The following is a 26,935-nucleotide window of genomic DNA, read 5'->3' as shown; positions in this document are numbered from 1 at the left end:
TGAACTCAAACATTGATGTACAACACTCATGGAAATCCTAAACACAGATAACTGGGAGGAATGAAAACAAATGAATCCAATAACTAAACACACCGAAATAAAGCGAACACAGGAGCACAAAGTAAACACAACACAAACACGTGGGTAAACACAGAGTCCTAACACAAACCCCATTTATGTTCTGATGTTTTACAATGTACGATCCACACACAGTGCTTACCCAAGGCTTTCTTTGTTCTAAACATCGATAAATACCCCAGGTTAAGGAACGTTCAATGTGTAATTTCAAAGCACTTTAAAAAGGCACACAGTGACAGACGTTTCCACACATATTTTCTACATATATAGCCCATGAAAAGTCCTTTCAGTAAAGCATTTCATGGTATTTTACATAAAATGTGAATAGAGAGCTATTATAAAACCATTGTTGCATACTGTCTTCATTGCAAATATGCAAATGCAGAGGTTTAGGAGGGTCTGGTATATAATATCAGTTAAAGGAAGAGGCAACAATAATGTTTTTTTTTTTTTTTTTGCTACAATCGATGTGATTTCCAACACTGCTGACATACTTCACTTCAAACGCTGACCTATTTATGTATAATGAACATCATTTCCATAAGTGTCAAAAGCATGTGAATATGAGGCACGACAAAACTGGAACAGGGTTTCATAACCCTGTATAAAAAGCGATGCTAACTGAGCTAGTCCCTTGTTTTGTTTTTAATGACCTAATGCTTTCGAACAAATCAATTAAATGAATAATACAAATGACTCACTCAGAGACATAACCTCCTACTGGTATAATGACAAAACCTGATGAAAAAACTAGATATAAAAGAGTCCGGTCAGAGGATTACAGCTCAGATTGACTGCTCATCAGTCAGTTTCAGAGAAATATACTGTATTAAATTATAATGAGACTTTCGAGATGATGGATGACTCTGATTGACTCTTGACAAAGTTCTAAGGCTCTAAGCTTTGCAATTTTTGTAGTGGTTCAGGGAGGTCTTGGCTGTTTTTTAGAAAGCTGAAAATGCCAGTGCTCAGGCCCGGATTGGCTAATCGGGAGGACCGGGAGAATTCCCGGTGGGCCGGTCCGTTTTTTGGCCGCGAGGGCCGGTGTCCCTAGTTCCAGAATCGGTTGCTCTCAGCAGTCACACTTTTTAAAAATAATTTAATTATTTACTTGACCACAGCCTTCTTATTAATTATTTTACCGCAGCTCTGCTCTTTTTATCTATTTTCTCGTAGCCTTGTGAGCAGGATGCAGGTTAATGATGATATAACTAGATAAGTCACCTTAAAACATACAGCAGTTGTGGCACAGTGGTTAGTACGTTAGATTATGAGGCGGCCAATCCGGGTTCGGTCCTTGTCTGAGTAACAATTTTTTTTTTTTTCATTTTTATTGTTAAGACATAATACTGTAAGGGTTGTTGAACATTTGAAGTTCTAAAAGTGCTGTTTTCTCAAAAAAAGACGTGATATTGTAATTAGAAACTGAATTGGAAATAACCTTATTTTAATATAGTCAGTGGTGAACTGAGGTGGGCCGGTCTGAGGCTTGAAACTCCAGGGCTGAAAAAGAGTCCCACTCCGGCCCTGCCAGTGCTTATCTACAAATGCATAGCTGTGATCGCTTGAATGCAGCATTTATATTCTCCAGTTTAAAGTAAAATGGTGGCTCGGAGGCTCAGTGGTTAGCATTGTTACCTTACAGTGGGAAGGTCACTGGTTTGTGTTCTGGTTTGGTCAGTTGGCATTTCTGAGTGCCAACTGTGGGTTTCCTAGGAGTGCTCTGGTTTGTCCCCGCCCCCCTCCAGTCCAAAGACATGCACTGTAGGTGAATTGGGTAAGCTAAATTGTCCGCAGTGTATGTGTGAGAATGCAAGCGTGTATGGGTGTTTCCCAGTGATGGGTTGCAGTTGGAAAGACATCCGCTGCGTAAACATGCTGGATAAGTTGGCAGTTCATTCCGCTGTGATGACCCCTGATGAATAAAGGGACTAAGCTGGAAAGAAAATTAAGTATTATTATTGCTATTATTATCAGCCACTAAAAATGTTAGATATACAGTAACAAATGTATTATCATTACCACCATTAATTAATATATAATCATTATCAGTTTACTTGAGTTTATTTTCAATGTGTACTGATTTAAATTAATAATTTATAAACTATTATATTTAGTAGTAACAAATAGCATTGTTGTTATATGTTTGCGTTTTCTAGCTTTGTTAATAAAATATATAGTTTTAAGGCTTAATAATAATTGCAAAGATATTTTTTAGCTATACATCTAAAATTTTGTTAATTACTAAGATGGCATTTTTAGTTATACAGCAGCAAATATATTATCATTACCTTAAAATTTTATTTAATTATTATTATTAATGGCAAAGATATACTGTTTTATGCATACATTTATAAAATTAATTTATAATACTAATAGGTGAATTGAATAAACTTAACTGGCCATAGTGTACGAGTGTGTAAGGGCTATTTCCAATACTGTGTTGTGGCTGGAAGGGCATTTGCTGTGTAAAAAACATATGCTGAAATAGTTGGTGGTTCAGTTGGCTCTGGTGACCTCTGACACTGAGACTAAGCCAAAGGAAAATGAATGAATGTATGAATGAAAGTGATGCACTCTCGTACAAAATATCTCAATAAATCAAAACTGGTAAACTAATTTCCAGGAGAGCTATAGTAGTTCAGTACCAAATGCTGCTTCCAAACACTTAAGCAGTGTGTATACACAGATTCAGGTCATTCATACACACATACATGGTCTACAGGAAACTCCATATACGTAATGTAATTATTACTGTAAAAACCACCCTACCCCTAAACCTAACCCTCAAAATATTTAAATCTTAAGCATTTTGAATTACAGGGACGTGTGGTGTCACCCTATAAACCACCGTAAGAGATTACAACCAAAAACTATAGAATACCCAAGACAAGTGATGCGTATAGTTTTGAATGTGGTGTAACCAAAATGGTAAATAAAGCCAGTACAGGAGCCAATCTTTGAATGCTATAGACCGAAGTTTCTCCGGAGGTGAAGCTCAGTCCAGACGTGTGCTTTTTGTGGTCAACAAACACACTGAAATCTCAGCGAATACTTTTTCACAGACATATGAAATAGATCCAAAAAAAGCTTGAATTCTGTGCTATTAAATGAACCAACTATACTTGAAAACAAGTTTTTTTTTTTGTAATCTGTATGAAATAAACGCGAGGTACAGTCCATCCTGTCAAATGCACATCTCATGACAGCAACTTTTTAAATGCCCAAAAACTTGTAAACAAAGAGTCGCTGTTATTTCTGCAGGAAAATCACCATCAAGAAAAAGCTGTGAGTTATCTCAGAAGAGCAGTGTGATCTGCTTGTAGCGTAGACCGAGACAAATAACGGCACACACTGAATTAACTTTGACTCAGGCACCAGATGCCCCACTCAGAGCTGCAACACGGCACACCAGACACGCACATTCGGATGTTATTTTAAATTAAACTATTTAGATGGTGCTCTGTGGCGCAGCAGAAATATGAAGTGTCCCGAATTGTGGCTGGGCGCCACGGACAGCCGCCAACTTGAAGCGCTGTTGTGTGAAACCTGCTAGAAATCTATGTTTAGACTTCTAAAATGCTTGGCGATGTGCAGCGCAGAGCGTTGCCGAGCTGCGCTTCTGGTGTGCGACCTACAGGCAAGTTCGTTATTTTATTTCCAATGGAGGGACACACATGTTAGGCAATGCGCTCGCACTTTTCAGCTGCACCTAGTTAAGATCACAGGGAGCTTCTGTGACCGTTTTAAAGCGTTTGTGAAGTTTAAAGTAGATGCAATGAAAAGCACACATGTTTGCAAACCCACCTACAAACAAACTAAGGGCCTATTCGCACTACGCTATCCGAACCGTGCCCAGGCCCGTTTCCTGAATCGTTTGAGAAGTGTGAGTGCGCTGAATCGGGCTCAGGCACAGTTCACTTGGCCGGCCCTGGCCCGGTTGAAAGAGGTGTGCCAGAGCACAGTTCACTTGGGCTTTGGCGCGGTATGCTTGTAGTGTGAGTCCAAAACGCGCCGAAGACCGAAACTGAACTTTTGAAAATTGACTTTTAAGGGACTATTTCATATGGATTTATTAATCATTCTTACTGTTCAATGAACGCAAACTGCTGTAGTTTATTAAATACGCAAACCCCTCACTGCACGACAGCTGCGCACCTTCAGCAAACCTCCTCATTCTTGCAGCGCGAGGACTTTATGACTGTTTATGAGCGTCAAAGGTGGCGGATTTGTTCAGCGAAATATCTGACTTCTTGTCACCGCATCCCTAAGCACTGTTTGGCGAAATATTTGACAGCATGTCACTGCATATCATACGACTTAAACGATATAACTAGAGATATCTCCACTGTCCTGAGCAAGAGCGCTCATTGAGAACAGTGCAGCAGCGATGACATAAGCGTGCCCAGGCCCGACTGTATGCGAGTATGGGCTGTCAGGGGAGACGGGAGGGGGGACAAGCGTGCTTTGGCCCTGTTCGAGGCAACTGTACATAGTGTGAGTACGGCCAACAATAACATTACAAGTTACAAACAATCATTTTGATTAAGCGATCATATGGTGAATTTTGATTTTGTGTCGAGCCCAATGAGTCTTAAATCTAAAAAGAGCAAGGATGTTCCTTTAGTGAAATAGCTTTGACTCACACAATGAAAATGGTGGACGTGAAACAACAAACAGAGGATATGGTGATGCGCGCCTGTCAGTTAATATTGGTGGGCGGGGCGACCGCACTCCTACGTTTTCAAGTTGCAGTCGATCTAAAGACCGCTCCAATTGGTTCACTTTTTTTGTTGTTAAATTGAGAAAAAAAAAAAGGACTGGGTTTGTTTACATCACCCCAATATGACAGTCTATACACTATACTTACACAAATGTCTATCCAAACAGTTTGAAAAGTAGATTTTTCACCATAGGTGCCCTTTAAAGCGACTTTGGTACAACAGGTCATACTCATGTCATTATACAACTTTGTGTTCCCGTAAACCACATACACCTGTACACACACACCTCTTGAGCTCTCTAGTAACTGCATTAGTCCGTTTATAATAGCTTTAAAATGACATTTCGAAATAAGAAACGAAGGTTTGTAATGAGGTACTTTAGAAATTATTCCAACAAAAAGGTAAAACTTTTGTGTTAGCACTTTGAGTCTGAGAAAAGCGCTCTATAAATCAAATGTATTATTATTATAATTAGTAGTAGTAGTAAACATGGCGTAATAATTAACTCCAGACCATTCAATTCTTAGAAAATAATTCCCACACAGTACATAACGTCATAAATCTTTCTTGCCGTAGTGCGTACACACAATACAGTTGCCGTTCATTTGAATTGCAAGGACAATCTTGATAACTCAGGATGTTCTTGCTTCGGTTGTACACAAATAAAACCCAGTGTCACACAGGCAGGCACAGAATTCATATCTTTTCCATTCCCATCAAAGGAATCTCTGCAGACATTGCTCAGTACGGTCCACTCCTGAAAGTCCACGCTAGATTAAGGCAGAGTCCGAGAGCAGTTTGTCAGAGCACAATGCATGGCTGTGCATTTCAAAGAAGCGAACGCGGCCATTGAAGCTGGCGCCACTCTTTAACCTAATCACATCCTCCCTCCGGCAAATGCTGCTCAGCCATTTCAAGTCTTTAAGAGCAAAATGCATCTATGTTTTGAACTTCACATGCCAGTAAATTTCACAGAGGCAAAAGCTCTCCAGCACAAAGAAAGCAAATTATTCCCCACATTTTCATCTTCGTGCTATTTGCGTCTTCATTCTGGTAATGGTTACTTAGATCAATCCTTTATTGAGACGTCATTTCTTTTGTGAAAGGAAAAGCTGCGGCGTCTCTTTTGTGTCATTTTCATTTCTGCAGGCGGTGTCAAAGTCAGATGTCAACATACCCCATCAGAAAACATTAAAAAAACAGAAGCCGCTTCTCGAAGAAATATGTGCATATACTGTAGGTTTAAATGTTCAGCGGCAGGGATTCACCTTCACTTGCAATCTTAACTGTAGGAGAGTGAGTGACACGTCGAGATATTGAACTGGAAAACGGAAATTATTCTAGAAGGCAATATCGTTCCGTTTGTGCTGGAGACAAGCTGTTTCAATGCAGAAATGAAATTAACAGTGTAACCTTTGCTCCTGATGGATCCTGGCAGAATTTGCTTTTTGGAAAGTGGCGGGCCGTTGCTCACAGTGAAAGCCACTCTTAAATGTGCCGTCAGCATTTAGCACTGAAAGAAATTAACCTTGTGGCTCATTCTCAGATGTCATGTTTGTTTTTCTGTTTATCTTTTTTTTCCTGCAGGATTTGACCCAACAATTAATGGGGTTTACCTAATCACGTGGCACCTTTAAGAGAATTAGATGAATTCGTTCTTAATTAATTAATCTTATTAATTCTATTAATTAGATTTAGTTGAGAATAAGTTGCTTTTTTTCATCTTTTTTTTAAAATAAAAGCAACTATACTAAAGCACACTTTCCACCATTACTTTATGATAATGATTTATACTTCTGTGTCAAGAGCACGCGTATGGTCCGGCGCAGCCTTTATGTGGCCGCATTGCCGTAGTCGTGGCTGACGTTCACCTCTCCAAAAATGTAACAACACATCGCAATGACATGTAGCACAAGCTCTGTGATTGGTCAGCTTGGTGGTTGTGATGCTGCTAGGGGGGGAAGTTAGGACGATTCTTAGGGCCGAAACAAATGGTTGGGCCCTAGAGACATTATCTAGGGCCTGCGCCCTTCACTTTCATCAGCGATCTCCCATCGACTCGACCCCACCCCACCCCGCCTCTTACGCCGGTGTTCACTTTTATCAGCGATCTACCATCACCCCCCCCCAAACGACCCCCCCCCCCCCTGGTCTTCACTTTCGTCTGCGATCTACAACAACAAACTCCATCCACCCCACCCCACGGTCTTCAAATTTATCTTGTCAGAGGGTGGTCAGCGGTGCTCCAGGTGGGCGGTACAGCGTGCCGCGAGTCTGATGGAGCGAGTGTTTACAACTGTGGAGTCCGGTGAAGAAGCTTGTCTACAGGATCCTGGCTCTGAATAGGCTTATTTTAGCTACTTGTACATTTAAGGTAGATTCCAAAAATAAAAAAAAATAAAACGCGTACGAAGAAACTCAATAAAGAAAAACATAATATAACCTAACCTATGCTTCAGAAATGCTATTGCAGAGCAACACAAACAGCTCGTAAAAGTATAAATGCATGGGTACCCGCTAGGCATGCGCAGTAGGTCACGTTGATCACTCGATGAAGGTATAAACCACATGCAGGGGTTACAAAAAAGGCTGGTTTATACTTCTGCGTTGAGTGATTGTCATGACCCATGGCAGGTTCTGGCCCTATGGAAACATTTTCAGACAGAAGTAGGTGTAGGTCACGCATGAAGTAAAGAATGGGGGGAGGGGGGTGTTAGGAGGGGGTGGCGCATTGAAAGTTAAAAACAGTGGGAGGGTGTGCTGTGGAAAAACGTGAAGAGCGTGGGGGTGGTTGGTTAGTGTTTCCTGCAAACTTCTTGCACAACCTCAAATATATGCTGCTCAAGCACAGATCTTGTGCGCTTTCGAAAAAACACTGCTGAAGTGCGATTTAGTGCATTTATGTCTCGTTAGGAGATCACAACTGTTGTAAGCGTTTGTTTATAGAGAATGGGGGCTATAGCACTTCTTTGGGGGATCATGACAGGTTTATAAGTGAAGACTGGGGCTGGCGGGCTGGCGTTACAAAACTGCCCAATTTTTCATTAGTCGCCTATGTAATTTTTTACCCACAAAACCGCCCAATCTGGCAAAACTGACAACACTACTACAGTTACAGAAAAGTTTACGCTGTTATAATTCACTTACCTTTTAATGTTTTTTTTTTTGCAATTATAACCTGCTATTAAAATAACAACAACAACAATGAATGAATGTTTTGAATGAGAAACTATAATGTAGCCGTGGCGGGATGGTTTTTGGTGTGGCGCCCCCCATGGAAGAATGAATGTAGCGGAAACCATGTTGGTGAATGCCATGAAGGAAAGTGAAGAGTGTTGGGGGGCCTCAAATTGGCGTGGTTAGAATAATCATAACTTTTCCCCCACTAGGGGCACCCTTAACCTACCGCGCCTGGCTTGGACGTAGTTGTGCATTTAAACTTCTGCATGCTGTTCATGTTGCTCTACAATAACACTTCTGAAACTCTAGCTGGCAGGAGGTTTTTATGTTTCTTGGTGTCGAGTTTCTTCGAGGGTGCTTTTGTTTTTTTAGAACACTACAAGTAGCTCAAACTCGTTCATAAAGAGGAGAGAACCATCCCTCCAAGTATGGAACACTATTAAATATATTATAAAAGAGAAAAAAAAGCAAACACCAATTTACTTAAAAAATAAAATATAAGGATAGTTCACAAAAAAAAAAAAAAAAAAAACAATTCTGTCTTCTTTTACTCACCCTTGACTTGTTCCAAACCAGTGTTAGCTTTTGGCCTGTTGATATTAAAGAATTTTGAAACTATCGACATACATAGTAGGAAAAACATATACAATGGAACAACTGAAGTATGAATAAATATACAATACTTCCTCTAAAATAAAAACGTTTTAAATTATTCAATTCTACTCATGTTTATTTCTATAGAGCTTTTACAATGTAGATTGTTTCAAAGCAGCTTAACATAGAAGTGCTAGTAAATTGAAACTGTCAGTCCAGTTATTTTTAGAGTTGAAGTTCAGTTTAGTTCAGTTCAGTGTTGTTTTAATTTCACTGCTGAAAGTCCAAACAGTGAAGAGCAAATCCATCAATGCACATCTCCACAAGTCCCAAACCAAGCAAGCCAATTGTGACTTCAACTGAAAACTTCACCAATTGACGAAAGTGAAGGGGGAAAAAACCTTGAGAGAAACCAGACTCAGTTAGGCATGATCATTTCTTCTCTGGCCTCTAAGTTTTTTTTTAATTTATTTTTTTTTTTATCCAAATGTTTGTTTGTTTGTCCATGTTTTACCAGGCATTTAACGTCCACAAACCAGGATTGAAGCATCTTCCTTTATAATTGTTCTGACACACAGCTGTGGTGATAAAGTAAAGCTGAAGTAAATCGCTGTAATTTGTTACACACATGCACTGTTTTAAAACATTTTAAACTCACTCTTGATCACAGTTGATGATGATTGATGATCCAAACACACTGAACAGACCTTTTATTCCCGGTTGCTTTATGCACGTCCTGTCTTATTGGTATGATTATACACGTGACTACCAAGACATGTTAATACGCAGCTGTCAATCAAAACGGTGGGCGGGAGGACTGCACTCCTACGTCAAGTTGCGGTCAGTCTGAAAACTGCTCCAATTGGTCCACCGTTTTGTTTAATTGAAAAAAAAAAAGGACTGGGTGTTTATATTACTCTAATATGACAGCCTTTACACTATACCTACACACGACTGTCCAAACAGCTTGAAAAGTAGATTTTTCACAATAGGTGTCCTTTAACTTTAAAAACAATGCTGAAAATATATAAAACCCAGTGGTTTAAATTGGATATTAATACCATTAACCTTATGAAAGTTTATTATTATTATCTTCTTTTTGTGAACTGGTATTTCTGTTTAACTGTCAGCAGTCAAGAGGTCACTCTATACTAGCTGTTTTCTGTTCAAATGTTTAAGAAGTGGTGCTTTTTTCACGTGGTGTTTTGTCAAGCAAATGAGAGAAATAAAATAAGCTGTACATTTCTATCTATAACCATAAAGGTAGCCTTACAACTCTCAATTATGCCACAGATAGCTGACGTTATCGCTATACTTAGCCTAGACATTAGCAGCATTCACGTCATCTCATAATTATTGTAATTTCAGGATGACAACTCGTGATGATTTACTTAGAGGTGTTCACAACTTCATAACAGGAACACAGTGTTTTTATGGCAATGCTATCAACAGCTATACATAACATCTAAATGAATAGGACAGACAGGTTGTGGGATGCATTCTCTATATGACCAGAAAATAGAAGGTAAAGTTTAGTGTACATGTCCATCTATTAGTCATATGGCAAAACTAACAGCATGGGTGAAGGTAAATGCCTGAAAGCATTTTCTTGTGCATCTGAAATAAATATTTTATTTGTTAGAATTGATTTTTACACAATTTGCTCATCTTCCAATGACAGTTGGGTTTAGGGTAGGGGTTTGGTTCCACGCTTCCTTTAAAAAAAAAAATAAATGAACGTTTTTGTACAACGTATGAATTCACACGAACTAGCCACTAAACTGACAAAACATAAAATAGTTACATTTCCTTGCTAGATCAGGCTTAAAAACTCCATATTGTTTATGTTGAACCCAAATATAAGTTGAAACAACCCAGCATGTTTAGAGTTAATTAATTCATCATTTCAAGAGTTCACACCTAGATATTGTTTGACAACTGTTAGCAAGTTTGCAGGTTTGGCATGCTGTCCCGGTAGAGAACCCTGAGCTCGGAGATAGTTGAGCCTAAGTCTCCTGGTCCATAGAGCATGTGAGGGGAGTACGAGATCAGGTGGTTCTCGAGAGCTCCCCTGGTAAAGGAGGAAAGGAGGAGAAGGGGTGGATGGGGGGTAGTTCTGACTAAAGGCTGATTTATACTTCTGCGTCAAACACCGGCGTATGTTACGGCGCTGACGCATAGCCCTTCGCCGTGGCCATCGCCGTCACTGATGTGTACCTCTCAAAAAATGTAACTACATGTCGCAACAACGCGTAGCGCAAGCTCTGTGATTGGTCGGCTCGGTAGCGCTGATGAGTCGGGGCGGGACCGAGAGCCGCGCGAATGGCGCTAGCGATTGTTTACAAGTGTGCAGTCCCGTGAAGGAGCTCCGGATGGATAGTTTGGTTTTGTGTTTACCTCATAGTTAAAGTTGTTGCACGTCCGCCGGTTCCTGCCTCAAAATGAGTGAGTTTGAGCCACTTGTACATTCCGGAAGTGTTCAGGAAACACAATAAAGCAGCGAAGAAACTCGACACAGAGGAAGATTTACACCTCACTGCCAACTAGCGTTTCAGAAGTGTTAATGCAGACCGACAGAGACAGCGCGCAGAACTATAAATGCACAGCCACGCGCGTTGCATGCGCCGTGGGTTACGCCGGTCACTTGACGCAGAAGTATAAATCAGGCTTAAGATACTTATAGTGAGTTTGGAACAATCTGATTGGCTAGCTAATGAGTGTAGATGAATGGCCAGCTACAGTCAATCATATCATGTGCTCCTCTCAAAATTAGTTTGTGAAACTTCACTTAAAAAAATTATCATTTTGTATCAAATCTTTGAAATGCCTTTTGGGCATGCAAGTGCAGCTCCTACAGCATCTCTTTCAATGGGAAAACCTAAAGTTCTTCAATTCTGTTAAGAAATTTGGAAACACCAATGAAATTAAACAAGTTTTCCATATATTATGCCTCTAAATGTTCAAATCATGATGACAAAAAAAAAAGAAAAGAAAATGTTTTTAGCTTGCCCAAGCTAATGAATTTACACAAGGAGGAGGCAAATTCTCAACACCAAATCATGTATATGGCTGTGAAACTATTCAATAATGATTCCCCTAAAATCTGTTAAATACAAAAGATACCAAAAGAGAAATACAATATGTAAAGAATTATTATTAATTTATAATTATTTGAAAGTGCTTTATTTTATTTTTTTAACTACTTAATCACTGCCATATTTTACTTTTAGGGTTTAAAACAAGACAGAATATACAGTGAATTCTGTGATTGTACTGTTGTTTATCAGCATGCCGACTGTCCTGATTGTCACAGGACAGCGATTGAGTACATTTCCTGTCATCTTTTCAGGGATGTAAAATGACAAGTGTACAAAGTCGCATTTATCTTTAGCAACAATGGGAGGATGAATAGCGCATGGCAGACACATTCCAGATATATAGATATCTTCAGATCTGCTTTATCGTTTTCGAATACTTCTGTTTTGACAGACCACACTACTGTGTGAAAACACAGCTTTCAAATGTGTCCACTTCAGAGAGCATCTTTAAAAAGCAGGGGGGAAAAAAACTTTTCAGAGAACATAAAGGCAGTTTTGGTCTAAACGTAAGGGTGGAAGAAAGAAAAAGCTTTTGCAATTGTGTTTGGAATAATGTACACTGGAAAATCTAACCAACAGCATAACTGTCACTTTTTTTGGTTTACTTAAAGTACAACAGTTTGTTCATTATGTGAAAATGTATTAATCTATACTCTTTGTACTCATTTTTTATTCATAAACCCCTAGTTAAGATAAATTGATTTGTATTGGTGAAATTAGATTAAGCTACATTATAGTTCCCACCATGATTTAATATGTCTCTAATCTATAAATAAATGTTGATATAAAGTTTTACAGTGTTTTTGTTTCCACAAAAATAATAGGACATTTTTCTTTAGATGGTTATATTGGCAGTGTTTTGTGTGTATCAGCCCTGGATGACTTGTGTTCTAACACGTGCTGTGCCTCGCAATTTTGACGGATAGCACCAGCAGCTTAAAAGCCTTGGGTGACTTGCATTCTACTCATTGAATCAACTTAAATAAATTACTTCTTATACCTAAAATAATTAAATTTTTTTCAAATTATTTATTACTGAAAACCGTAATACAATAAGTGGAAACTAGTTAATTCATGTTGTTGTAACAGGCTGATGTAATATGTTTAAGTTTTCACTTTTTACAGTGTAACCACCTGCTGTGCCTCGCATTTTTGACAGAGAGCTCTGTGCACCTGCAGCTAAAAAAAAGTCAATTCTTTGTGAAAAAAAAGAGCCCAATGTCATGCATTTATCTTTATTCATTATCTTAACTGATATACTATAGTATCTATCATTATCCAGGGCTTCTGGAGCTTATACTGTAGAATGATTAAAACATCAATTGCTCTAATGGCTTGATTGTATCTCATTAAATGCTAATAGCGACTGATAATAAATCAAATATCAATGTAACAAGGTTGTGGAGAGTCATGAAGTAATAAAAACTATGTAAATGAAAATTATTTACCAAATTTTGCTCATATCCTGCACATCCATGTTTTTTTTTTAATGAGAGAAAAACCCATGTTTGTTATGTGACATGTTTGTTAATGACTTAAAAGTCTGGTAAAAAAAAAAATAAAAAATACATTTAAAATATAATAAAACTAAATTAAATTAAGCAAAATTAAATAAAGTAAAATGAAATAAAGTAAACTAAAAGGTAAAAATATTAAATTAAAATAAACTTAATTTAATTTAATTTAAAGCTCTTAAAGCTACCTAGTATTTTTTACAACCCTTTTTAATTGAAATTGTTTATACTTCTTTTTTTTTCTCTCTCTCTCTGGAGGTATGAATGTAATTTCTACAATACTTAAATCTTGGTATTGTTATGCAACACATAAATAAACCTTTCAGTTTCCTTAGAATTTAAGGTGAAATTTTTAAGCCAGTTTTGTTCTCTGATTAAAGACATTAGCTGAAATGTGTGTTTGATGGGATTTTGCATGTCAGTGTCACGTTTGAGTACCATATTATAAATTCGATGGATAAAAATGTAAAAACATAACTCCTGAGCTGAAATAAATTTTAAAGGGCAAAAGAACCGCTTTTCCTTTTAACTTAAGTAATCTTACAAGTAAGTTTACACTGCACAAAAATAAAGTAAAAATCCCTCAAAACAAGAGCACTGTTATGATCACCTGGGCCCGGTTTTGCAAAAGGTTTAATCCAGATAAAATTGATCCGGATTTAGTAATCCTGTTTTTGCGATCCGTGATCACGTAATCCAGCTTACTTTTTGAGCCAGATTTTCAAAGCAACATCAGATTGGATCAATCTGATCCAGATAGGAACTTTTCAGGATCACTAAATCTGGATAACCAGTGCTTAAATCTGGATTACCAATGCTCAAACAGGATAGGAAATCACAATGTAGAACTCTAGATATGTAAAGAACAACAAGTAGAATAGCCAGTTTGGGGTCAATATAAGTTTGTTTTTATTTGAAATGAAAACACACACATTTAAAAATAAAAATAAAAAGAAGAAAAACCCCACCCCATCCTCTTCCAGCAGTCCACTCAACTGAGACCTACAACACAAACACTGTACATTGAGGACGTTTAAAACAAGTTTCCAATATAAATCTATATATAAAAAAAAAAAAAAGTAAAAAGACTTAATGTCAAAAATTTCAGACTTCCTCATCTGATGTGGAAAGACCAGCTTGTCTGAGTGTAGCCTTTAGGAGGCGGATCTCAAGTCTGGCCTTGGTTTGCTGCAGTTTGGTGAGAGTCAATTGTTCCACTGCCAGACGAAGCTGTGCTTCAGCCCTTTCAGTCTCTTTTTGCAGAAGTGCCTTGTAATCATCTTTGTTTGATGAAGGGCGCTTCAAGCCTTTCCTTTGAGATCCTGAGGCAACTACCACTAGCTCACCAATGAGGATCCAGCTTCTTCCTCAGGAACAGAGCTGAGATTCAATATAAATACGTTCTCTGGATCAGCCTCAACTGGCATATTCTCCTCCTCAATCGAAGGCTCATCATCCCCTACAACACCTTAAATGCCATGGAGAGCTTGCGACTTCTCACCTCCAATGATGTCGAGGACCACATCTGTGTAATCTCCCCTCTTAAAGGGCTTGTTGCCTGTTTGTGGGTTTTTGGCTTCAGCATGATCCTTCGTTGCCCTGGCCTTAAGATTCTTCCACCGCAATTTGATTTGATCTGTGGTCCTCCTCTGGCCAGACCCGATGGCATTCACATCTTCTGTGATTAAAATCCAAACATAATTTTCCAAACATTCTTTTTGTTGGTATCCTTAGCAGAATTAAAACTTCCCACTAATGTTCCATAATGACATCTAACACTCTCTAGTAATGCATTGGTTTCAGCAGCAGTAAAGTTACAGCTTCTTGAGTCCATGGTTCTGTTGCTTTGCTATAGTGAACATTGTTCGTCAATTATAGGCTTTGGGTCCAATTGCCTCAATTGAACACAAGCCAAAACTAATCAGTTGTAATAGGTGTGTTTGAAAAGACCAACTACACAGCCATATAAATCAGCCTTTCTCTGAGGATTTACAGAGAGACAGTAAAACGGCAGGTGTTGTCCACCGCCACCACCACTTTGCCAGGAGAGGATACTGTCAAAGGGTGTATGTTAAACGTACCAACCCACTGGAGCAATACACCACTGAGGAGCTGTATGTCCGATTTCGCTTTTGGAAGGCTGATATAGAGTACCTTGTGAACCTTCTCAGGCCAAAACTTCAACACAAAACCCAAAGGAGTCACAGCCTGTCAGTGGAAGACCAGATCCTCATTGCTCTCCGATTTTATGCATGTGGGATTTTTTATCAAGTTGTTGGTGACTATATTGGAGTGGTGAAATCAGCTGTGTGTGATATTGTGAGAGATGTGTCAATCGCACTGGCCAGCCTGGTGAATGAATTTGTTTCTTTTCCAAAAGACAACCAGATTGCCCAGGCCAAGCACAGCTTTTTTCTTTTGGGGAACATGCCCAATACTATTGGAGCAATCGACTGCACACATGTTCATATACAAGCACCTTGTAAGAATGAATGGGAGTTTATAAACAGAAAGGGAAGGCACAGCGTCAATGTCCAACTTGTGTGTGATGCTGACCTCATCATCACGAACTGCGTTGTCAAGTGGCCTGGGACTGTCCATGATGCGTGCATTCTGAGGGAGAGCGCTCTATATAGAGACCTCCAAACCAACCGACCGGATGGCATAATATTAGGAGACAGTGCCTACCCACTCCTACCATGGCTGATGACATCTTTTCTAACAGCAAATACACCAGCGCAGGCACGCTTCAACACTGCTCATTGCAAAGCAAGATGTGCAATTGAGCGTTTAAATGGAGTTCTTAAGAGGCGATTTGCATGCCTTAACTACCGGAGAGCGGAACCACAGAAAGCATGCAACATAATCCTTGCCTGTATTGTCCTGCACAACATCGCTTCTAAGCACAACGTCCCTCTCTGTGCTGACAATGATGCACCTCAGCCCCTTGAAGACCCAAACCAACCTCCTGCATTTTGCCAGAATGAGCAAACAGGACGTGCAACAAGGGATGCAATAGTTAGACACTATTTCTGATTAGGGTTTGTTTTTGATTTAAAAAAAAGTGATTGTCATTCTTTGCATGTTTCTGGTTATTCTGTTATCATTGCGTACATTACTAATAAATATTCTAAAAACAAAAGTATTTTCTATTGTGATGAATATATATCGATTAGTTCCAATAAAATGTATTGTTTTTGGTCAATTTTGAAGGCTGTTTGGGGGATTATTTTATGAGGCCAAACTCTTTCTATTTTGCTGTAGGCCTATACTGAAAGGGTAAATACGTTAATTAAGCTAATAATCACTATAGCCTGACAGATGAACAAATAAAATTAAAACCTTATAAATAAATAGTATATCTCGTAAGATACTGCATGATCTAAAAATAGTATTATTTAATACATTTTTTAAGTTTTCATTACATTTTGGGCATGAAATCCACACTAAATACACCCCTCTGATGGGAACAGTTTAATCCAGGTTTTTTGGATCAAAGTGATCCAGATCCTACAAAAAAGGTCTGAAAAACCCAAAGTAAAGGTTTGATCCGGATCAAAACCAAGATTAGATTACCTGATCTAATCCGATTAGGTAATCCGTTTTTTCTTTTGAAAAACCCATTTTCAAGATTTGATCCAATCCCTTATCCAAAATCCTAGAGGATTACTTTTGAAAATCCGGGCCCTGGGACCAAGCAGTTGCAGATCGCTGGAAAACTACAATTCGGCCACTGGACAGAACTACTACTACCAAAATGCCTTGTGCCAATCTACACCCGCTACAGATGAATATAATTCATACGCTCACACACACACATAGCTTAAGCTTGTACAACTAATTTTCAGGACTATAAATACACCTCGCTCACTCACACTAGTTGCTGAGTCTTGTTATCCTGTAGCACTTTGAAGACTTGCCTTGCCTTGTTTTATCATTTTGATTCCTTTCTGCCTGTACTATTAGCTTGTTTGTGACCACGATTCTGTATTTCTATATATGCATCTGTTTGCCCCTGTTTTGACCATTGCCTGTCTGAAAACTCTTGCAAATGGATTTTGTGGGTTTTACGATGTGGTCACATTTTGATGAAACTCTTCATTAGTCCTTTCTCAGGTAATTCTATTCAAATTTAATAAACTTTATCTATCCCACAGAGGTTAGAAAATAGTTTTTAGACATATGCTTACATTTTAAAGAGCCTTAATCACGAGTTATTTCCTAACTTTATTTTACATTTAAGCTGTATACAATACACATGTGTATCATTTCGTGTTTTATCATTTATAACTAATTATGTGGCAACCATAGCAAATTATTGTCATTGAATAATTTCATTTTATAGTATTCTGTGAATTACTTTTAATTTACCTTAAACACTTGTGTTCCATATTGCAATACAATACAATCACACAATAGCAATGCTTTCCCACATGTTTTTTAGCTATTAAAATTGCCCTTATTTCTGTATATGGTTTGACGAGAAATGTAAAATCCCATTCTTACATGAACAACAGTATGAAATGAAAGTCTTAAGCTAAAGTATGTGACCATCATAAAGTACACTACACATTTTCTTTGACATCTGTGGAAAAAACAGAACTATGAATGTTTTAAAATCTGTTCTGAGCATTAAGTCATTTAGTGTAGTAAAACATCCTTGACGTTACATGTCTAGGAGTGAGTAACTCCAAGTGAAAAGTTGGTTGGGGTGAGTGTGGATCCTTCACGACAACACACCAATGCCAGTTAAATAATTTATTGTAAATGAAATGTACAATTGTAAATCAAAACTGGGAAGCAAAATTAGACTTCAGGAGCCCGTTTCAGAAAGGAGGTTAAGGGAAAACTCAGAGTATTTTAACCTTGAAATGAGAGAAACTCTGGGTTTTCCGTTTCAAAGTGGCAGGCTTGTCAAACTCGAGAACGTAGGGTAAGTCAAGCCTCTTTCTGAAAGAGAGGTAGCTTTAACTCGGAGTCAATTACTGTGGTAACTTACTCTGTGAACCTAAACTGGTCAGGTTTTATTCTCTAAACTCAGAGTTTCTGTCAGTCTCCTCCCCTTTTTTTAAAGACGAAGTGGTATTTCTCGCCTTAGCCTTAAGTTTCCACCCACCTATTTTAGTGCTCATTTTGAAGATGCGCATAAAAAGGATTGATGGAAACTTCATGATGCACATAACCTTTAAAAAAAATGTGCATAAAAACATGCTCATAACCAAGTAGAATAAACTTTGTTTTGATAAGAAAAGATGGCATAAACTGCGATGAAAACACTTTTATCGAACAAATTCCAGTATGTGCATTAAAAAAAGGTTTATTATAAGAGATGATGATAATGATGTGTATGAATGGATAAATGTTGTTTTGGAAATTCTAATTCTAAAATTCTATTAATTGCCTCCAGAGTGTCAAAAGCGTCTGTTCTCCGCGTCTCATGGCTTCAAACGCCCCCACGGGTTCATTGTGCGTCAACATTGTCTTCAGAGTGAGCCAAGTACATTTATTAAAGGAAGAAAAGATTGACGCAGATTCTTCTACCGCAGTAAATTCTGTTTTAAGTGTTGATGTTTGGCACCAGATAATCCGGAAGTGGAATTGAAACGCTGCTTTATTTATACATCGCTTATGCATTATTCCAGTTTTGCACATAAATTTAGTAAATATTTTTGGGTCGAAACATAGCTATTGCCTACATTTCAGTCACACAAAGAACAAAGTCAAGTACGAGAATGACTTGGCTTGTCCTTTTTTAATAAATAATTTTCTTAAATTCACTGACCTTCGACATACTGTTACTAGATTAATCGGATTATTACTCATTCTAAAAGCTATTGTTTAGTTCTGCTTACATTCTAAATGTCATATCAACCTCTATCACTTGATCAATAATAGAGGCAGACACCCAAGTACACTTTTAAACCCAATAAAACTGATCAACGTGTATAAAAGTGGGAACGTGTAAAAAAATGTATAAATGTCACGCATTACACTACTTAATTTTTTTTAAACTTAAATATGTAATTACTTAATGTAAAATTACGCATTAACTTGAGCAGCTGTTTTCCCACGCAAGCTGTCTGTTTCACTGAAGCAGTGGTGTTGCTTTTTTAAATATATGCCAATATTTGCTATAACTTTGCATGAGCACATCAAGTTCAGCTGGAGAAAGAAATGCTGATCTTTTTTTTTGTTCAGATGTTGCCATGGTCCCTCATAATATCTGTGCTACATTGATAATTCCTTTTTATAGTCGCGGTTAGCGCGCTTAACTCTGAGTTAGTCTACACAAAGTTAAGTGACCCATCTCAGATCAGCTATTCTGAAACCGAAAACGCAGAGTTTTTAATCTCTCGCTAAATCAACTCAGTTCAAGTTTAAACTCAGAGTTGGTTGAACCTCTTTACTGAAACAGGCCCCAGGAGGAGGGAAACAAGGCCAAAACAACAAACAGAAGTACACTAGCTAGTGAGTAAAAATGGCTGACAAAGTAAAATTAAAATTAAATAATCAACAGAAAGAAATGTACACTAAACTCCCCAAGTAATTAAACAAGAGAAAATGGAAATAAAATGGCAACCACCTCTCTACAGCTTCCAAACAGTTACATTCCAAAAGCAGCGTTTAAGCAGTTTCAAATGCTTTACAACAGATTTTAACTTTAAATAAGTTAGTCACAATAATCTTTCACAACGCATTACAGAACTGAGGGAGAGAGACCGCGCTCTGGAATCAAGCTTCAATGTAACTAGCAACTGATCAGCTTTTAAGCTTGCAGGGCAACGAGCAGCAGGTGCAATTAATTAACTTTCTCTCCTCAACACCTAGCTGAGAAACGAGTAACAGAAGGAGAGAGAGAAAGAAGAAACCCAACACAACACTTTCAAAACACCATGGAATGCAACAGTGGGTACAGTAAAGCTCAGGCAAAAACATATAATAATTTACTTACACTTTGTTGAACCGAAAATAAATGATTCTGAAGAATGATGAAAACAAGAAGCCATTGACCTCCATAGTTCTCTTCTTCCTGCTGTTCATATCAGTGGATACTTTTTAAGAGCAATCATTAAAATGAGTTTATATGTATGAGTACATTTTTGTGTGGGTGGAATATCCCTTTAAATAATGAAATGAATGAGGACTGTGCACTGTTTCTGTAAGATGACTTCTGTTTTAGAATTAAATGTTATTAATTATACACTTAATCCAATAAACTGGAGAGTACGTCGAGCAGAATCATATCAAGAATGATTTGCTGTTGTCATTCTGCTTGTTAATGTAAAAACATATTGTAGCAATGGTGGGATGTTTGTTTTTAAGACCCCCTCACTGTCTGCACTTCTGGCCTCAACCTGTGAGACAAGGCTGGCAGAAGATGACGGGAAGTAATTTTAATAATTAATAGGAATGTCCATTTATACATTTTTTATAAGCGATACATCTGTGATTTTTGAGAGTGGAAACTGAGGTGAGTCACGGAGGTCAGACTACATAAAATTTGGGTATGCACTGATTTGGGACATGTAGTGAAGTTGTTCCACTGGTTGCTTTGAGATAACAAAAAGGGGAAAAAAGCTCTTTTTAACATTAATGTCTCATTTTGTCTTTTATTTTGACACCACAGGTCATGGCCTTTCATTTGAAGTATATTTTTCTTCTTGATGGTGGTTATCATACTGTTGGTTGAATGTGCTCCAAATATATAATATTTTTCCCTAATATTTTTGTGAAATTTATGATTTCACTATAAATATTTCTGTTTGAACTGTTAACATATACTACAGCATGCACTGAACGGTGTGAAGATCAAATTACAAATTCTCAAACTACTGTAAATGAGTAGTTTTCCTCAGGAATTGTAATTTGAGTAGTTTTATAAATGTTTACGTTTACTTATACCCCCCTCCCCTTCATTTTATAAACACTGTGTAGTATTTTAAAATCAGTGTTTCCTTAAGATTAAGCCAGGGGTTTCCAAGTCTGTTCCTGGATGCCCCCTTATCCAGGAAAGTTTTGGTTTAACCCTAATTGTTCACACCTGAACCAGCTAATCAAGGTTTTCAGACTAGAAACGTTCAGGCAAGTGTGGTGTATGACTAGGAACCGCTGGATTAAGCCAATGTTCTGGTTTGTAGAAATCTGAATATAATTCTTGTCTTGCATACTGTACATGCAGCCTAAAATGTTGTTTTGTGTTCACAGCTCCTAAAATTGCAATGACGGCATGCTATCTCCATTGTAGAAGTGTCCTTATGTCTCAGGTGTTTTGTGTTTACTGTTTTGACCAAAATTATAGTGACAAAAGACCAGTTTTCCTTTCAATTCTATTGTTGGCAGATGACAAATATGCCTCCCACAGTGTGCACTCGAAGAGCTGAGCTGTCATTAAAAGCATTTTGGGGATTTTTTGTTTTTAAAACTTGACTCATAAAATGATATAGGCAATGCGGTTAAAGTATTTTACAATTTCATGTTTTTAGAATGAAGCTCTGGGGTTTATTTCGGTTAATCATAGGCTTGTTCTTGTTTGCTGTGCTTTTTTTTCTTTTCTCTAGGAAAATTTGGCAATACAAATGAGTCAAGGCTAGTACAACTTTCCCTGTCATTTCCTTCCACTACACACACACACACACACACACACAAAGAAAAAAAATCTCTATTATGCATTTTACTATCACTAGTTGTACAGTTTGGTTTGGGTTTTGTGTAAATGTGCTTTTTGCTATTTTTCAGAAAGTGATGAAACCGCATTAAGCATGTTTCACACTGCAGCTAAATTAACTTATTTCTCTTTTCTTAATTCTGCTCTGTGGGGAAAAAAATAACTGGGAGAAATGCTAAGACTACCGCTTGTCAAATATTGTAAGACTAAAATAGCATACAATAGCAAATCTATGACGAGCTAAAAAAATGCTAACTATATATTTTGAAAATAAGCACAACGTACCACAATTGTCGACTTTATTTTATTATTAATTTTAATTAATAATATATTATTAAGTCTCAATTTTATTTTAATAATTGGCAGTGGAAACCCTTCAAAATCACATTCTGTGAAGCAATCTTCTAATAATATACAAAAGAGGGCACCTCTGCAGCTGATGTTCTAGCTAAAATGAATGATTGTTTCAGTAATATAGTAAAAGCCTAACATTTGAGACACTAGCAAGTTGCTGTAATCTAACATTATAGATCATCATAATTTTGGAGCCATGTTCTTTAGATAGCCTACTGGAAAGTATAATTTAAAGAATTTACAACTTAAATGCAGTGTCACTCTTGAAACTGCCTAGAACAGGGGTGTCAAACTCGATTTCTGGAGGGCCTCAGCCCTGCTTCAATGGGCTTATCTGTTGGTTTCTAACAAGCCTAAATGACTCAATTAATTTAATTAGGGTTAAAGCGAGACTGTGCAGAGCTGCTGCCCTCCAGGAACTGAGTTTGACACCTGTGGCCTAGAAGGTAAACTGACAACCAGATTTAGCTGCAGTCATGCAATATCTGGTTATGTATATGCACAGTTCTCAAATTTACTAGGGTAACAACTGCATTCAATGTTCAAATTTTATATATGCATGCAGTGTGTACTGAACTGAATAGCTTGTAAATTATGCATTTAAACTTGCATCAAATATGCGTTTTTTTTTTTTTTTTCTAAGTGCAGTGCAAAACAATTTCACAGGAAATGAGTTAGTGTTGATATATGTTGCTAGAACTAGTTGTGCACAATACATTGACATTAAATTGCAACTGTGATTACCCAAATGATACAATTGCCATGCACATCTTGTCAGAGAAATTGTAATAAACTGTATTTATTCTGTGAATAGAAGTAAATCTCCATCCAAAGGCCAGAAGATGCTCTTGAGTGGACACTCTAATAAAAAGAAAATGCTAATAGCAGTTGTTAAACTAAAGATTTAACTGCTTTTGAGGATTCAACGTGACAATCACACAAACATGACAACATATAACACCAAACAAGAAGAGAACGTTCACAATAACTGACTAAACCTGGATTTCTCTTGGGATGTTTTTTTGCTCCACACAAATTTTCTGCTCCAGTTGATTTATTTTTAAGTTGCATGAAAGATGCAATTGAGGTGAATATTGTGGCAAATTTGCTGCACACTTCATGGAAAGTGGCAGAAATTCACCCGTTTGTACATTTGCATATACTTTATAATCTACTCGCATGAATATTTAAATTCACATTTGGTTTTAACAGCATTAGAAGGCACTTCAACTCAAGGTGCCTTTATTTCATACAATGGATTTTAGTTATGAAGTAAATTTGGAGTCAAAACATGTTATTTAACGTGGTACTGCATTTTCACATGCTCTCAGATGTACTGCAGCATCATTTATTGGGCAGAGCTGTATTATACTGAAAAACTCTGCAATCAGTTGTCATTATCGCAGAATTTTTTTTTTTAATTCAATACTGCGTGGTTTTATCAGAAGCTGTAAGCTTCATAAAAATTAATAAACTACAGATCTCATGGCTTCACTGAAAAAAAAAGTCACCTTAAATATAAAACAATATAAAAATAATCTATTAAAATAATTAGCCACATATCAAATTATCATAAACTAGTAAAAATATTCAAAGATTTAATTGATTAAGCCCAAATACACTTAATAAACTCTGTTTTAAACAAGCGTGCATGATGGCAATTGATCAAGTGCACACTTACAACGCTGCATTTGAAACAAACAGTACACTGCGTCTTTTTTGAGAGTTGTGTTGTTAAAATTGCCAACTTGTCAATTATTTGATCACTATGATTGTGCTTTGGTCGGAAATAGTGAATGCCACATCAAGATGCCATATCATTGCTCTGGTTATAATAATGTCAATCATCACAATTTTGCTAGTGAAATGTTTAATTTAGGTTTATTTAGCGCAGTTGTTACTTTCCAAAACCTTACAGTGTGTGTGTGTGTGTGTGTGTGTGTGTGTGTGTGTGTGTGTGTGTGTGTGTGTGTGTGTGTGTGTGTCTATTAAAAAATGCATTTCTGAAAATTGAGATCTGGATTACATTCCGCATAGATTAACTACTATTTGAATAGACTGTAGCGCACCTCCTCATAAATTAAATTGCACTATGATCAAGTATGTAATAATTCTCAATGGCTCGCTCCCAACAGTCATTTCATAATTTATGGCAGTTATTAAATGAATTAATTCAGAAATCATTTTATTTTTGAACATACAGTAGGATCCTCATTCATTTATAGAGCAACATCTATTTGGCTGACAGATTATTTACTGCAACAACCTGAAACTTGGCTCAGTTTTACAACTATTTTTTTACCACAAATATCTAATGTGATATACATTGAAATAGGACAAAAAATGGCACATTCTTTGAAATCTTTATTAACCTACTGCTATTGATCAAGCTTAGAATGAATGCTTTATATGTGAAATAATAAGCCCTAACTCTAACAATATTGTGACCTATCTATGAGTAAAGTGTATAAAAATATGATTTTTGTATGCATCTTTATTCATGAACATTGCAATAATGACAGCAAAAAAGACATTGAATATGTATTGTCTAATCTGTCATGAGAGAGAGCAGTTTTGATGTTTCCCGTGTCTGATTTTAGTTCAGTCTCCTTTTAGATGTAGTTCAAGGAGCCTGACAATAATTATTTGTAGATCACAAAGTTAGCTTTGCACACTGACAGACTGAAAAGGAACATTGTTGGAAAATTGCACCTCCAACCTGAGGACATGACAGGAAGAAGCACGCATTGCTGCGACTTTAAACGCTTTGGAAATGTTGTCATCACACAGAATACAAAAGCTGCTACCTTTGTATTTTTATCTGAATTGTGTTTTTGCGCTCCTGCTTGTCGTGTATGGAGCTAATATATACAAAATCTGTTCGACAGGGATCAACAAAGCTGTCTTTGATGGGATTCCACCCACATCCTCATGGCGCTCAAAGCGAGTTCCTACAAGGAGAATGGGGAGATAACAACTGACATCCAAGGTATTCTCGCCATATTTTCTGCACTCAAACAGGCAGATAAATGCACAAGCCGAGGACTAATCCATAAAGGGTTTTAAAGTGTGCCAGTGGTTTTCTGAACATCAGCTGGATCAATTTACTAGAGATCACTGACTACCGTTGTTAAAAAAAAAAAAAAAAAAAAGTGCACTTAAGTATTCTTTCATAGTGTGCTTATGCGAATAATATACTTTAAAAAACACACTTGTGTCGATGAAATGTCATGGATTTTCAAAAATCGTAATATGTATATTCTTTGTCATTTATTCAGTTTTTATTAAATGCAATTAGTTAGGCTTTCTGTATGAGGTAAAAAAGAAGAGAAAGAAGAAAAAGAATCAACCCTTGATAAGTTTATTACATCTTAATGTGTAATTTCTCACACAAATTTTCATTAAAATAAACAGCATAATGTTCTCAAGCTATTTATTTGCACAGTTTAGTTTTTCAGTATTGAATTAAGGTTAACGTAATCTTTTGAATAATATAAATGGATATTGATAATTGTTATTGATCTACAGACTGGGCCATGAAATGGATACACCTTGATAAAATAGGAATGGTTGGTAATATTAACATCCTGTTTTTGGCACATTAGTATATGTATGTGAGAGGGCAAACTTTTTAAGATGGGCGGTGACCATGGTGGCCATTTTAAAGTCGGCCATCTTGAATCCAACTTTAGTTTTTTCAATAGGAAGAGGGTCATTTGACACATCAAACTTATTGGGAATTTTGCAAGAAAAACAATGGTAACTTTTTTTTCTTTCATGAGTTATCTACAATTTTCTGACCACTTATAAAATGTGTTCAATGTGCTGCCCATTGTGTTGGATTGTCTTCTTCCACTCTTCACACACTGATAGCAACACCGCAGGAAAAATGCCAGCACAGGCTTCCAGTATTCGTAGTTTCAGGTGCTGCACATCTTGATTTTGTGTTTCTTTTTGGTCTTTCCCACTGCCAAATGAGCAGTCTGGAGAAATGACAGAGAAAGCTGATCATGATTGGTCCTCGTGTGTGCGTTTGAAATGCTGATTGGCTCACAGAAAGTACCTTATAGAGCCAAGCTAAAGTTCAACTTTGTAGATTAAAACTTTTTTTTTTGTTTGTTTTTTAAATAAAAAGTCTTAGTGTAAACAACTTATGAAAAAACATAGCATAATGTAAATTAGTTGTCATTTAAAAAGAATATGTGAATGACTCAATTTTGACAAAAAATGTCAGCTAAAACCTTATAATTCTAAGTTGATGATTTACCCATTGTTCACAAAGAAAACACTTAAAATGCTAGCCATTTTTGTCAGTATGACTCTTTGAGCATTTCCTGATGTATGCTATGACTGCTTTTATTGACTGAAACGTTATTGGATTGCATTAATGGATGAAATTTATGTGGGCCTTAAAGCCTTAATTTGCTTTAATTTTCCACAAATTAAGACCTTTCAAGAATTCCAAAATTAAGGCAGATGGTCTTAGAATAATGGCATGGTAGTAATATAAATTATTATGGTTACAGATGCCAGCCACATGTTTAAACTTGTCTTCATCTCCATGATTCATCAATTTTCTATTGTGTGATAAAAATGAAAATAATATGGGAAGTATGTTTGAACGATTGTGACAGTATTCAACCGTTTTACTCTGAATGACTTCTAAAACGAACTAAAGCCTAGGTGTTTTTGTGGGTAAGGCTGTATTCAAGCAGTGTAATATATTTC

The 26,935-nt window shown here is 37.1% G+C and overlaps 1 protein-coding gene across 13 annotated transcripts in view; it reads left to right on the top strand.

The window, feature by feature from the left end:
• nlgn1 (neuroligin 1) overlaps positions 1 to 26,935 on the top strand; it is a 771,338-nt gene that overhangs the window by 113,303 nt on the left and 631,100 nt on the right. For 10 of the 13 annotated variants that reach the window (XM_068224073.2, XM_073915310.1, XM_073915307.1 and 7 more), the window contains one exon: positions 25,096 to 25,196. The gene's annotated coding sequence lies outside the window, so the exon portion shown is untranslated. Of the gene's footprint in view, positions 1 to 21,231; positions 21,319 to 25,095; positions 25,197 to 26,935 lie in introns of those variants that run through there. The other 3 variants (XM_073915306.1, XM_073915313.1, XM_073915323.1) reach the window with 3 other exon arrangements.

Source organism: Danio rerio, chromosome 11, assembly GCF_049306965.1.
Source record: "Danio rerio strain Tuebingen ecotype United States chromosome 11, GRCz12tu, whole genome shotgun sequence".
In the NCBI taxonomy this organism is placed as follows: domain Eukaryota; kingdom Metazoa; phylum Chordata; class Actinopteri; order Cypriniformes; family Danionidae; genus Danio; species Danio rerio.
Note: the sequence above shows the minus strand (reverse complement) of the source record. Positions and strands in the feature narration are given on the sequence as shown.